Source organism: Topomyia yanbarensis, chromosome 2 (genome assembly GCF_030247195.1).
Source record: "Topomyia yanbarensis strain Yona2022 chromosome 2, ASM3024719v1, whole genome shotgun sequence".
Classification (NCBI taxonomy): domain Eukaryota; kingdom Metazoa; phylum Arthropoda; class Insecta; order Diptera; family Culicidae; genus Topomyia; species Topomyia yanbarensis.
Genome location: NC_080671.1, coordinates 445,538,458 through 445,552,774, shown reverse-complemented (window position 1 = coordinate 445,552,774; position 14,317 = coordinate 445,538,458). Strand labels below are relative to the sequence as shown.

The 14,317-nt window shown below is 40.7% G+C and overlaps 1 protein-coding gene across 1 annotated transcript in view; it reads right to left on the bottom strand.

Moving 5' to 3' along the window:
* Positions 1-13,906, bottom strand: part of LOC131681083 (uncharacterized) — a 187,697-nt gene extending 173,791 nt beyond the window's left edge. The window contains exon 1 of the mRNA XM_058961790.1: positions 13,229-13,906. The gene's annotated coding sequence lies outside the window, so the exon portion shown is untranslated. The remainder of the gene's footprint in view (positions 1-13,228) is intronic.
* Positions 13,907-14,317: the final 411 nt, after the last annotated feature.

The window sequence follows — 14,317 nt, the reverse complement described above, 5'->3', positions numbered from 1 at the left end:
ACTTTTACTAACCCCACCCCCCATTCTCAAAAAATCTACTCAGACTTTTCGATCTTTTTTATTTGTGGAAAATGTGAAATTAATGAGAAGCACAGTATACTGTTCAACTAAAAATTAAACGTGAGGCGTTCAAATTTATTTCTAACTTTTTAAATATTAAGAACAAACACAAGCTTCGTTCAAATATTCTTTTTACATTGGTGTTTTTTCTACGACTGCTCAATTCAATTAGTACCATATCAAAGGAATTTAAAATCAAAATATTGTTGTCGTTTTGTTGTATTGTCCAAAAAATCACTTGATTGTGTAGTCGTCGAAAGATTAGGTACCTCTTAATAGTGCACTAGCTTCGAAGTGTCCGCATAAATAGGGGATGACGAGGAGACTTGACCTTTCAGCTAAACCTACGTAAACCTCTAAAAAAGTTTTCAATCTTTCAAAACTCGTTGAAATGTAATGTGCAAAAATATTTTGCATATTAATGATTTTTTGCAGAATTGTTAAACTACTTTTTGAGAAGATATAAAAAAATGTCTGTGGTCGTTTTTTATGGTTAAGTCAGCGGGGAGACTTGACTAAGGCGTGGGGAGACTTGACCAAAAGAATTTCGCAACATTACGACAAGAAAATGACACATGCCGTATTCATTTTTTTCTTTCATTTTGTCGAGGTCGTTAGATATCAGCAAAAATATAAAAGGTTTGCATTTCATGAATTTTGATTTTTTTAATGCAATTCATTTTTGGGATTAACTGTACTGAATACATTGTATGTTCACTCGTCTCGAAATCAGCCATGAACAACTAACTTTGTTGACTAGTACTGTAATGATATATACTGGTATTCAAAGTGGGATTTTTTTTTTGACGTGATGTGCATTCACAGTTGGTCCCACAGAATAGTAAATATCAATTTTGTTTTGTATCTTTCTTCAGCTTATTGCCACTTGGTCAAGTCTCCCATAAAATCTTAGTTAAGTCTCCCCAACACTTGTCCTCTTCTCAATGTCCTGCTAATTTTATAAATAACTATTCCAATATTCCAATTAATGTAAAATCAATTCACTACTTCATAAGGAATAACATGATATAAGAGCTCTATAAAAAATATTACTCTGGTAGTCCATACCCATACAAAATTTAAAATTACCTGATGGGATCGAAACAAGTAAAAAACTATTTTCCAAAAAAATAAGAACCAAAAAGAACACGTTATTGATAATTGTGTAATTTCGTGGTTGGTCTCCCCATGTTCCCCTCCACTAGTATGTTGAACAGAACTTTCTTTAAATCCCATGAGTACCGAAATAGTAATACGAGAACAAAAAATCAATGTCTACGTAGACTTTTGCAAAAAAATACCCTCCCCCTCGTTGGCAAACATAGACTTTTACTAGAACCACCCCCCCCCCCCATTTCTACGTGGTTTATGAACGGCCACTTAGCTGCACTGCCTGTTGTTGCTTGGGAATCACTAAGTCCACTTTCTCTAGGCTTATCGTTTTCGTCGATACTGTCCTCGCTACGGATGTTGTGTGAGTTTTCACGATTACCTGGTTTGAGTTGTTTGTGGGACCTACGGGTCACGATTGTGTATCATTTATTTTTATTATATGTCCTTTACTTTATTGCCGGTGATGCTGTCACTCTGACAGTTGATTGGGAAGAAGTAAGCCCATCACAATGATCCAATACGTTGCGCGTAAATTTTGTTTGTGATTTAGTTGATGTTGATGTTGGGTTTGCCTGCAGTTTCATTAGAGGTTTGTGTACATTGTTTCTCGCAGTGTGTCTTCGTATTAGAGAACTGACCCGTAGGAGTCTGTCCTTCGTAAGTGCACAGCGTGGTTTGAGATTTGGTTACGCCTTCTATTTGTATTGAAAGTTCGGGTATGAAAGAACAGGTGCCGTCGAGTCTCTACGCATCGCTCGATCGAGATAGAAGTGTTTTGTTTTCGGTCTGTTGGAAAAAGAACAGTGCAGTAATCCGCGTTCAAGGTTATTTTGCCATTCTCTGCCTCTTCGAGGTTTGGACTTTTATTTTCTTTTGTGCGTGTGTTAACCGTTAGGCCACATTCCTCAACCTTTTGTTCGTAAAGCGAGGATTGAACAATAACCAGCTATTTAAGCTGGACTGGTGCGTCGTGGGAAACGAGTATACAGATAAGTGAAATCTAGCTTTTTGATACATTTACGGCTTTTTCCCGTCTGCGCGGGTGCTGACCCCGTGCGTTGACGGTGTCGATGGCTTCCTCCCCGGATGGCCAAATGGAGATCGAGTCGACTCCTAAGGCTCTCCCCCGACCCAAACAATATCCAGAGCTCTCGACCGGTCCCTTTGTGGTCTTCTTTCGGCCCAAAACAAAATCGCTGAATCTATTACAGATTTCAAAAGACCTAACGGAACGGTTCCCGGCTGTGATCGAAATAAAAAAGGTCCGCTCAGACAGGCTGAGGGTCGTGCTGACTAACTCAAAGCAGGCAAACGATATTGCTTGCTGCGAGCACTTTACGAAGGACTATCACGTGTATATTCCAGCTATGAAAGTACAGTCTGAAGGCGTTGTCACCGATGACAGTTTGACATGCGAGGATCTGCTGCAGTACGGGGTTGGCCGTTTCAGAGACCGCTTACTTCAGCCAGTGAAAATACTCGAGTGCAAGCGTTTGCACTCAGTAGTAGTTGCGGGGGATGGTTCAAAAACGTACCCCCAATCAAACTCTTATCGGTTGACCTTCGCTGGTACCGCTTTGCCAAATTACGTCCTCTTGCACAAGGTTCGTCTGCCTGTGCGTCTGTTTGTGCCGCGGGTCATGAATTGCACAAAGTGTAAACAATTGGGTCACACAGCCACCCATTGTAGCAATAAGGCCCGCTGTGGAAAATGCGGGGAGAATCATCTAGATGATTCGTGCAGTAAGAATGCTGAGAAGTGTCCTTACTGTGCAGAGAATCTGCATGATATCTCGGCATGTCCCGCGTATAAACTACGCGGGGATAAACTAAAACGCTCCCTTGCTGGACGATCCGAACGTTCTTTTGCAGAAATGCTAAAGAAAGCTACACCACCAACCTCAACAAACATCTATGCTCACTTGCCTCCTAACGAGGGCGAGGCTGATGACCCACAAGAGGGAACATCTACTAGGGCGCCTAGAAGTTATAGGAAGAGGAGGAACATTTCCTCTCCTAAAGTTCGTTGTAAAGGCCAGAAGGTATCCCTTGACGGGACTCAGAAAGTCACATCTATTGGAAGTGTTGCAACCAAACCGAAGCAATTAGCTCCTGGTCTCGGAGGATTAAACTCAGAGAAGGAGTTCCCAGCACTTCCCGGAACATCAAAAATCCCAAGTGTTCCTCTGTTTCAGTTCGAGAATAATCGCGGCACTGGAATTATCAAACTCTCGGACATTGTGGACTGGATAATAAAAACTTTCAATATAACTGATCCTATTAAAAGTCTGTTGTTAGCTTTTCTCCCTACAGTAAGAACATTTTTGAAGCAGTTGACTGCTAAATGGCCCCTCCTTTCAGCGATTGTATCCTTTGATGGCTAACTCATCGAACGAGGTCACGGATTTGATCACTGTTCTACAGTGGAATTGCAGAAGTATCATCCCGAAAATCGATTCCTTCAAAATTTTAATAAATAATTTAAGTTGCGATGCATTTGCATTATGTGAAACTTGGTTAACTTCCGACATAGATCTCAACTTCCACGACTTTAATATTATTCGCCTGGATCGAGACACCCCCTATGGAGGAGTGCTTTTGGGGATCAAAAAGCGCTATTCCTTCTACAGAATTAACCTTCCCTCGATAACAGGTATTGAAGTTGTCGCTTGTCAAGTAACAATCAAAGGCAAAGATCTTTGCATAGCTTCCATATATATTCCCCCCAACACCGCGATTGGGCATCGCCGGCTACATGACATCATAGAATCCCTGCCTGCACCGCGACTAGTTTTAGGCGACTTTAACTCTCACGGTACGGAATGGGGTTGCCTTTATGATGATAACCGTTCCTCTTTAATTCACAATATTTGCGACAACTTCAACATGACAATTCTAAACACGGGTGAAATGACACGGATTCCTCCCCCACCAGCGCGCCCAAGCGCATTAGATTTATCCCTTTGCTCGACCTCGCTAAAGTTAGAATGCGCGTGGAAGGTAATCCCTGATCCCCACGGTAGCGACCATCTGCCGATCGTAGTCTCAATCAATAACGGCTCAAGGCCATTGGAAACAATCAATATTTCGTATGACCTCACACGAAATATCGATTGGAAGAGCTATGCTGCCGCGATATCCGACAACATCGAATCTATTCAAGAACTTCCTCCGGAGGAAGAGTACAGCTTTTTGGCTGGCTTGATTCTCGACAGCGCGAATCAAGCTCAGACTAAGCCAGTACCCGGCGCGAACATACAAAAACGTTCTCCCAATCCCTGGTGGGATAAAGAGTGCTCAGACGTGTACGCAGAGAAGGCCGCCGCGTTTAAGACCTTCCGGAACGACGGGTTACCCGCTAGTTTTCGACAGTACGCGACGTTAGACAAGCGAATGAAGAGTTTGATGAAAGCCAAAAAACGCGGTTATTGGCGCCGGTTCGTCGACGGATTAACGAGAGAAACATCGATGAGCACTCTTTGGGGAACAGCCCGACGTATGCGAAATCGAAAAAGTACTAATGAGAGCGTGGAATATTCAAACCGTTGGATATTCGATTTCGCCAAGAAGGTTTGTCCGGATTCCGCCCCGGCACAGAAGATCTACCGCGCCGCGTCCCGTCACGATAACGCGAACGAAACACCTTTTTCGATGGTGGAGTTCTCACTTGCTCTCTTGTCGTGTAACAATAAAGCTCCAGGGCCAGACAGAATCAAATTCAACTTGTTGAAGAATCTGCCAGACTCTGCCAAGAGACGCTTGTTGAACTTATTTAATAAGTTTCTTGAGGCTAACATTGTCCCACACGATTGGAGGCAAGTGAAGGTCATCGCCATCCAAAAACCAGGAAAACCAGCCTCCGACCACAATTCGTATCGACCGATCGCAATGCTATCTTGTATCCGGAAGTTGTTCGAGCAAATGATCCTATCCCGCCTCGACAATTGGGTCGAAGCAAATGGCTTACTGTCAGATACACAATTTGGCTTTCGCAAAGGCAAAGGGACGAATGATTGTCTTGCGTTGCTCTCAACCGAAATTCAAATGGCCTATGCTAGTAAAGAGCAGATGGCATCAGTGTTCCTAGATATAAAGGGGGCTTTTGATTCAGTTTCTATCAACATTCTTTCAGAGAAGCTGCACCAGCATGGTCTTTCAGCGACTTTAAACAACTTTTTACTAAACTTGTTGTCGGAAAAGCACATGCATTTTTCGCATGGTGACTTATCGACATCACGATTTAGCTACATGGGCCTTCCCCAGGGCTCATGTCTAAGCCCCCTGTTATACAATTTCTACGTCAACGACATTGATGAATGTCTTGACAATTCCTGCACGTTAAGACAACTTGCAGACGATGGCGTGGTGTCTGTTACGGGACCCAAAGCTGTCGATCTACAAGGACCATTACAGAATACCTTGGACAATTTGTCTGCATGGGCTATTAAGCTGGGTATCGAATTCTCCACGGAGAAAACTGAGCTAGTTGTATTTTCTAGGAAGCGTGAACCAGCACAACTACAGCTTCTATTAATGGGTCAAACTATAGCTCAGGTCTTCACAGTAAAATATCTAGGGGTCTGGTTCGACTCGAAAGGTACTTGGGGATGCCATATTCGGTATCTGAAACAGAAATGCCAGCAAAGGATCAACTTTCTTCGTACAATAACCGGAACGTGGTGGGGTGCCCACCCAGGAGACCTAATTAGGTTGTATCAAACAACGATACTGTCGGTACTGGAATACGGATGCTTCTGCTTTCGATCCGCCGCGAACATACATTTCATCAAACTCGAAAGAATTCAGTATCGTTGTTTGCGTATCGCCTTAGGGTGCATGCAGTCGACCCATACGATGAGTCTCGAAGTCCTGTCGGGCGTTCTCCCGCTGAAAAATCGATTTTGGGAACTCTCATATCGATTGCTCATTCGATGCGATATCTTGAACCCGTTGGTGATTGAAAATTTCGAAAGGCTTGTTGAGCTCAATTCTCAGACCCGTTTTATGTCCCTGTACTTTGACTACATGGCGCAAAATATTAATCCTTCTTCTTACAATCCCAACCGTGTGCATTTCATAAATACTTCTGAATCTACTGTTTTCTTCGACACATCCATGAATGATGAGATTATTGGAATTCCGGACCATATACGCCCACAAGTGGTTCCAAATATTTTTTATAATAAATTCCGAGAAGTCGACTGTTCTAAGATGTTTTATACTGACGGATCAAACCTCGAAGGGTCCACTGGCTTCGGTATTTTCAATCAAAAGTTCACCGCCTCCTACAAACTCAGTGACCCTGCTTCAGTTTACACCGCAGAACTAGCTGCTATTCAGTATACCCTTGGAGTCATTGACACATTACCCGCAGACCATTACTTCATCGTCTCGGATAGTCTGAGTTCTATTGACGCTATTCGCTCGATGAAACATGGAAAGCATTCCTCGTATTTTTTGGGGAAAATACGGGAGCTACTGAGTGCTTTATCTGACAAATCTTTCCAGATTACCTTGGTGTGGGTCCCTTCTCATTGCTCCATTCCGGGCAATGAGAAGGCGGACTCCTTAGCTAAGGTGGGTGCCATTGAAGGTGACGTTTTTGAAAGACCAATTTGCTTCCACGAATTTTTCAGTATTACTCATCAGAGAACCCTCGAAAGTTGGCAAACCTCGTGGAGCAATGGGGAGCTAGGAAGGTGGCTACATTCGATAGTCCCTAAGGTATCGACGAAACCTTGGTTCAAGGGGATGGATGTGGGTCGTGACTTCATTCGTGTGATGTCCCGACTCATGGCGAACCATTACACGCTGGATGCACATCTCCGACGTATTGGGCTCGTGGAGAGTGGTATCTGCGCTTGTGGCGACGGTTATCACGATATAGAGCACATAGTCTGGGCGTGCACCGAGTACAGTTCCGCCAGGTCTCGGCTTATGGACACCCTCCGGGCCCGAGGAAGACCACCCAACGTCCCGGTTCGAGATGTGTTGGCAAGCCGCGATGTCCTCTATATGTCCCTTATATACACCTTCATAAAAACCATCAATATCCAACTTTAACTGCCCCTTTTTCCTTATCATTCTCAGAAGCGCTCTCTTCCACCTGTACCATACACCCACAATGGTTTGATGCGACTCCAAGGCGACACAAAACATCCCTGTCGAATGAGCCAACAAACACGGGACCTAAAGCACGAACATCACACGCACAACTCGAAATGTAGCCGATCAACATCTGAGCCGCACTACGAAATCGTCTGGAGAAACCCCTGCCATCTCGAGAACGACCACCCGGCGTCCCAGTACATGATTCTTCCTGATAAAGACCACCCTGATTCTGTAATCCATCCGTTGATCTCCCGAAGTCTGAAACTGAAATAATGTTCTCCCCCTGCCATGTTTGTCCACCCTACTTCCCCTGACTCTTATACACAGAAGTAACACCCCTTCCCCCCCCCCCCCCCCCAAATATCTTCATGAAGCATTTAGCTCTTCTTGCCTTTTCTAGTTTTAACTATTATATTATATGATCTCGTTGAAAATGCCCAACTCTACTACCACATAAAATAACTCTAATTAATGTCTCCGAATCTTTACAAAATTTAATCACGCCCTCTAATTATTTCTACTTTTAAGATAGTCGTAAAAATTTTCCCCCTTAGTTAAACATTATTTGCTCCAATAATCTCATTGCTAAAAATGTCAAACCATATTGCCATAAAAACTAAATGACCCCTCTAATCTTACGAAAATTATACTACCCCCTTGTGCATATGTATAGCTATACATTAGCCTTAGTTTAATTTCAAAAATCAATATGTAAGCCCCTAGTTTTAAGTAATTTAAAATGTAAAACAAAACAAAATTGGCACCTTTAAGCTAACGCAAACCTGCCTTATCAAATAAACGAATTGAAAAAAAAAAAAAAAAAAACAGGTGCCGTCACTCACACGACACGAACACCGCTGGAAATAACTAGAAAAAAAATTATCCAGGTTTCAAATTTAACGGAATCCACAGTTACGTATTCCGAAATGATGCTCTTAATGATTTTATTGGTAGTATCTGAGTATAGAACGTGCAGGCGCACATGAATCTTATCATTGTCAATATGAACATAAGTCCCTTAATCACCAGCTCGAGAGAGCGCTCAATGAAGTTATTCCACGACAGTTATGGATGTTTCGCCATTTCTCTTTTTTGGAATGGATTTCCAGTAGGACGAAAAAATGACACTAGCAAGAGAACTCAAGGAGAAGCACAGTCACCAAATCGTCGATGTGTCTTCTCAGAGGTACGAAAAAGAATTCTCCGGGTTCCAAATTGAAAGACGATTTAAGCCGAGAAGAAGCTATTGTAATCATCGTTTCATCGACATTGATAGTAGCCAGAGTTTGGTCCACGGCTGTTATTCGTTGGCCAAATTTGATATGGTCTATTTCATGTGATGTTTAAATTATTAAGCTCATCCATATTCACGATTTTTAGTTATTTTGGTGGGTCCATCAATGGTACATTTAACAAGTTTTACGTAGATTTGAAGATATCAGTAATTAATTTTAAGTGATTTTCTTTCGATTAGTGAACAATTTCTTGGCAGTTTCCGCCAGTACATTAAAGTCTAGGTAGTTTTCTTTCGTAGATTAAATAACTGAAATATCTATTTTGTATTATCCAAAAGTCCACGAAATCAGAAATACTTTCTGTTTTCAAATATACTGGAAACGAATATAATTTAGCTAATCTTATGATGTCTAAACAGTGTGCAAGATTGTTTGATTTGCGAAGAAATTTTTGTAATGACATTTTGGAATACAACGGAAATGTTATTGAATATGACAATGGAAATTGCTGGTGTGCTTTTTCAGGGATCTGTTTATTCTGTTTATTCTAGATAAATTAATTATTTATCTAGATTCTAGGATCCAGATAAATAATTAATTTCATGCAAAAATTTAGGATCTGTGAAAACATCGGAATATTTCAATAGATAAAATAGTCTGCAATATATCCGAACATATTGTGGGAAAGTACACTGATGTCTCGGATGAAGAAAGGAAAATCAAAGCCTTGGTATTACATTTCGTAGCGGAACTTGACCATCTGTTTCGACAGACTTCGCAGCGAATTCTTAATGTACAGAACCATTGCAAAGCTAGTACATGATCCTACTGATCGCTAATATGTCTTCCTGGCTGAGGCTCGAACATACGATGAGTGATTTATGAGTTCATCTCTTAGCCCACTGATCCACCAAATCTATCTTGAATATAGTTTCGTTTAAATTGAAATACCATAAAATTGAGTTATCGTGTTACCACAGACAAATCTAATTTACAATTAATAGTTCTTCAGCTTGTAACAGAGATAATATATAAAATCCTTAAGATTTTTAGTTTCTATTGTTTTGTTTTGGAATTGTTTTCACTAAGAACTATTTAAGGTTTCATTCAGTTTTAGTTTCTAGTTTATGCAATAATTTTTAAGCCCCACCTGAAACAAAATCCTGGTTACACAATTTTCAAACACATTGTCGAAGTTCGCAAAAAATGTCTCGTGTGGCAGGCCATGTGTTCCTGTGGTTTGAAAAGCGACATTTATATCACAACAAGAATCGTCAACCAGGAAATTTATATACAGGAGTGCTTGGGAAAACGTCTGCTGCCTTCCCTCAAGTAACACAATTGTTTCGTTCTGTTTTGGCCGGATTTTGACATATTACCATTACGGAAAAATGCCAATAGACAAATATTAGCGGAACCTCAAGAAGATGCGAAAGACAATTGTTAGCGAGATGCAGCTTAAAGCAAACTGGTGTTCTGCAGCGAGGAAAGTGACCAAGGAGGCTGTGCAAAACTTTATGAAAGGAGTCAAACGAAAAGCCCTGGAATTCGCATTCGCAAAAAAGGAAACTTGAGTCAATATTGTTTGTTTATTCTGCGTGAATTGACCTTGCAGAAGAAACATGATTTGAATTTTTGACAAAAAACCATTTTTGTTACTTTGTTTTAATTACCACAAGGTTCTACTGTATCGATTTTGTTGGCTATATTCGGCAAATTTGAGACTAAAAGAAGTAGTATTCTAGAGCGAATCAGTTATAAACTAAGAACGGAAAACGAGGACTAGCCAGGCTCATATGGATATGATCGAAAGGAAATGTGAAGAATCCTTTGTCTTCTGCTAAGTAGGAGTTAGGCGTTGCACCCAAGTCTACCGCATGGTCATTGAACATAACTCATCATAATGTTTTTGGGTGCAACGCCCAACTCCTACTTAGCAGAAGACAAAGGATTCTTCACATTTCCTTTCGATCATGTCCACATGAGCCAACCTAATCCTAGTTTTCCGATCTAAGTTTATAACTGATTCGCTCTAGAATACTTATCCGTCTTTCAATTTTATTAATTTCGTTTCTCTTAATCTTAAATTTGCCGAAAATAGCAAACTAGATCGATACAGAGAAACCATTCTTGTTTGATCAATTTTTGATCGTAGCACCCTTCAGTACCACTAATTTTGGACAGTTATACCCAGGGAATCACATTTGTAGCAGCGGCAATGAGAATTAAAACCACAATATATTTTAGATAAATGTTTCGCATGAAAAAATTTCTGTCTCATAGTTATACACTGCTGGCCAATAAAATAGGTGTGTGATAGATTATTTTGTTTTTCTCTCAATTACGCATACCAAGTTGCAGCAGTCTCTATCACACCTACCGCACACAGAAGCCTTGGGATCTGTCAAGTTACTAGTGGGTTGTTGGCGCTGATTATATTTGCAATCTTTGTCAAGATGCAAAACAAGACTACCGCAGGCTTTCTCGCCTGGTCAATATAATAGGTGTGTGAAATATATTAACGTGTTATTATTTTTCATAATTCCATTATACGTTTTATTTGGTGAAGTTTGAATTCAGCGTGTTAGTAAATGTACTTAAATGTTGAATAAGTCAAAGATTTGTTATAGAATGGGTCGAGCATCTCACTGCACTCAAGTGGAACGAGTTTTGCTAAAAAATGTTGTTCAAGAAGTTAAGACGTATAAATAAATCGCGAATACACTGCGGCGTGCCGAAAACTTCGTTACAAATGCCTTTAAACCTTTGAAAAAAGGAAACATGCAAACAACCCAAGAAGACGTCTACAGCAGCTGACCTTCGTATTGCAATTTTAGCTAAATCTGATCCTTTCGCGTCATCCAAGACCAATTCAGCACAAATTGGAAAAGTGGTAGGTCCGAGAACAGTTCGCTGTAGGCCGTAAAATTTCAAACCTCCAGAAAGAATTGCTAAGAAGGTTCCACTATTTCGAAGCCAAAGCCTTTAAAGAAAAATGCAATTTGCTTTTCAACAGCGTTAATGGGCCTGGTTCAGAAGGAATCAAAAAATTGCGACATATGCTTCGGAGGGACGAATCAAAGGTAAAGGTGTTTTCCTCCGATGCACAACGAAACGTTAAACGTCCAAAGTGCAAACAGTTTGATCTGCAACACGCAAAATATGGTAAAGCACGGAGGCGAGAATAATGAGGTTTGGGGCTTGCTTTTCGTGGAATGGCGCAGGTCCTAATCTTTGCAACGCCACTATAATGGCAAGATTCGAATGCAAGGCTAAAGGATGGACATCCTAAAGGATGTCATGCAGTCCTATGCCAAAGATAATGTGCCTTTACATGACAGTTTCAGCAAGATATTGACCAAAAACACACATCGAAGTATGTAAAGGAATGACTTCGGGATAATAAAGTGACTATAATTTCGGACCATGCCAATTTCCTGTCATCAATCCCGTAGAAAATTTACGTAATGTACTTAAAAAGAAGTTATTCGATCGAAATTTCACAAATAAGGATCGTTTGAGGGAAGTAGCTTAAAAGGAATGCTACCCTATACCAACGGAAATTTATCAGCGTTTGAATGACTCAATGCCAAGACAAATGGATAAAATTTGGTTGAATAAGGGAGTTTACACAGGTTACTAGTTGTTAAAAATGTTGAAGTCTTAAAATCATTGGATTTGAAAAATTTTAATGCAATGGATTACAATACACCTATTTCATTGACCAGGTACTTTTTTGGATTTCATGGAGAAGAAAGAGTTACAAAAAAGCATAACATTTAATTTACAAATAAAAGTATTCTTTTTCATATTTACGACTGTGCCTAACTATAAAATATTTGAATATGAACATATTTTTAGAGAAAACTCAGAATTTCATGTACTTTTATCTCACACCTATTTTATTGACCAGCAGTGTATATCTTTTGTTCTCTAGCATAGTCGTCCATAATCGAAAATAATTAACAAAATCCAAAAAGTAAGACACACTTAAGTTCTACGCATTCTGCCATTTTTACACACAAGTGTTTTTATCCAATTTTCTTTAGTGAGTAATGTACACCAGTCTAACTTATTTACTTACTAGGGTTACTGCTGCTTAATTCATCTTAGCTCCTCTATTCATCTCACCCATTTTAACACGTTAGTTAGAGCCGTATCTGCTATCTCTATTCAACGCATTAGCTCAAATGGTAGGATGAAAAAGGGTACGTTGTACTCGACTTTTCGCTTAGTTCAAACGGGAGCATTTCACAATTTCCAAGAAAAAAAATTTAACTGTACTGCTTCTTAGGAACGTAGCAAAGATGATGATAGCTATTTAAGCGCAATCCAGTCACTCTAAGTCCAGTTATCAACTAAATAGTTTGACATACTGACTAATCAGATGAATAAGGTAACGTCTACCCTAGTATAATTTAGGAACAAATTTAGGAATAAATTTTCTAGAATGCCACAGCTCTATTGAGCCAATAAACTATCTACATAGAATTGCGTCAATTTTCCCAATAGAAATCGTTTACTTTGTTATCGATCAAAAGGCGAATTCCATTCAACTCGTATATTTTACAGACTTACCCGGAAAAGTGTTATGTTAAGTCATAAATTGCACAAAGCAATCTATCGCAATACCTGCATCATCTATCCAACCACACAATCCAGTCTCCCTTCATCTGACAGATCACTTTTCCGAGCAATTTTCAACTCACCTTTGAAGCTCCTGTTTCACTTAGCTCGTTTCGACACAGCAACACTGTATCGTTCTGCAATTCAGTTATTGATCCGAAACGTGCATCTTTTTCGAGCTCAGCTTGTTGATGTAACACCAGTTTCCAGTAGCACAGAGCGATAGAATCTGTAGTAGCAAGCCGACAGCACATATAGATACTCCAGTTGAGGGGCCACGAGGAGGGTTGAAAATCATGCAACGCTTCTGCTTTGCGGGTGCAGCAAAATACACTTTCAAATTCGGTGAATTTTTCCAGAACCTTAGCCACAGATCACTGATTTCTAGTTAAGATTCACTTGCCAAAAATCGATCCTTTCGAATCACTTGCCAAACACAAACGAATATCCTTTTTTCGAATTGCACTTCCAACAAGCTAAATTCTCTTTCAAACTAGCAACCATCTACCGGCAACCGAACAATCGCACCAAAAATCCTAGAATGCACAAGAAAATATCCTGCGAAACGATTCGCATCCGCGCACCACAAAATTCGCGTCTTTATCGCAGCAGGTTTAATCTTGAAATAACGTAATTATTAGCATCACTGTTTAATTTTATAAAACCACAGATTCGAGCAGCGCGCGCACGTTTTTCGTGCTGCTTGTTTTTTTCCGTTGTTTTGCTACTATTCCTTTCGCTCTCGTTCGATTAGTGCCTTTTGACCAGCTGGTCTGGCTGGCTCTCTTCTATGTCTTCTATTTGTGCGCACACCGCAACCGGCTCTGCAGAAGCTCCCCAAGATCCAAGAGTCATCTGAAGCGCGACGCGATCTCTATGCGCAACAAATTCCGCCCCAGCGCCAGCGGCGCAGCAGTGCAGAGAGTGGAGTTCGTCGTTTTCGGTTTCGTCGCTTCTGCTACCTGCCCGCGCCAGCCTACCAGAAGATGCGAATCGAATTCCCCACGGATTGTCGAACGGGGGTCACCATCATATGATGGGGGGCAAGTTTAGATATATGTATAGTGATCGGTTTGACAGCTCAGCTCAGCGATGGATCGTAAATCACCTTCCAAGCTGGAAGAGAATCGAAAATAATTGAGCATTGCGCATGGTAAGCAGCAGATTTAGAG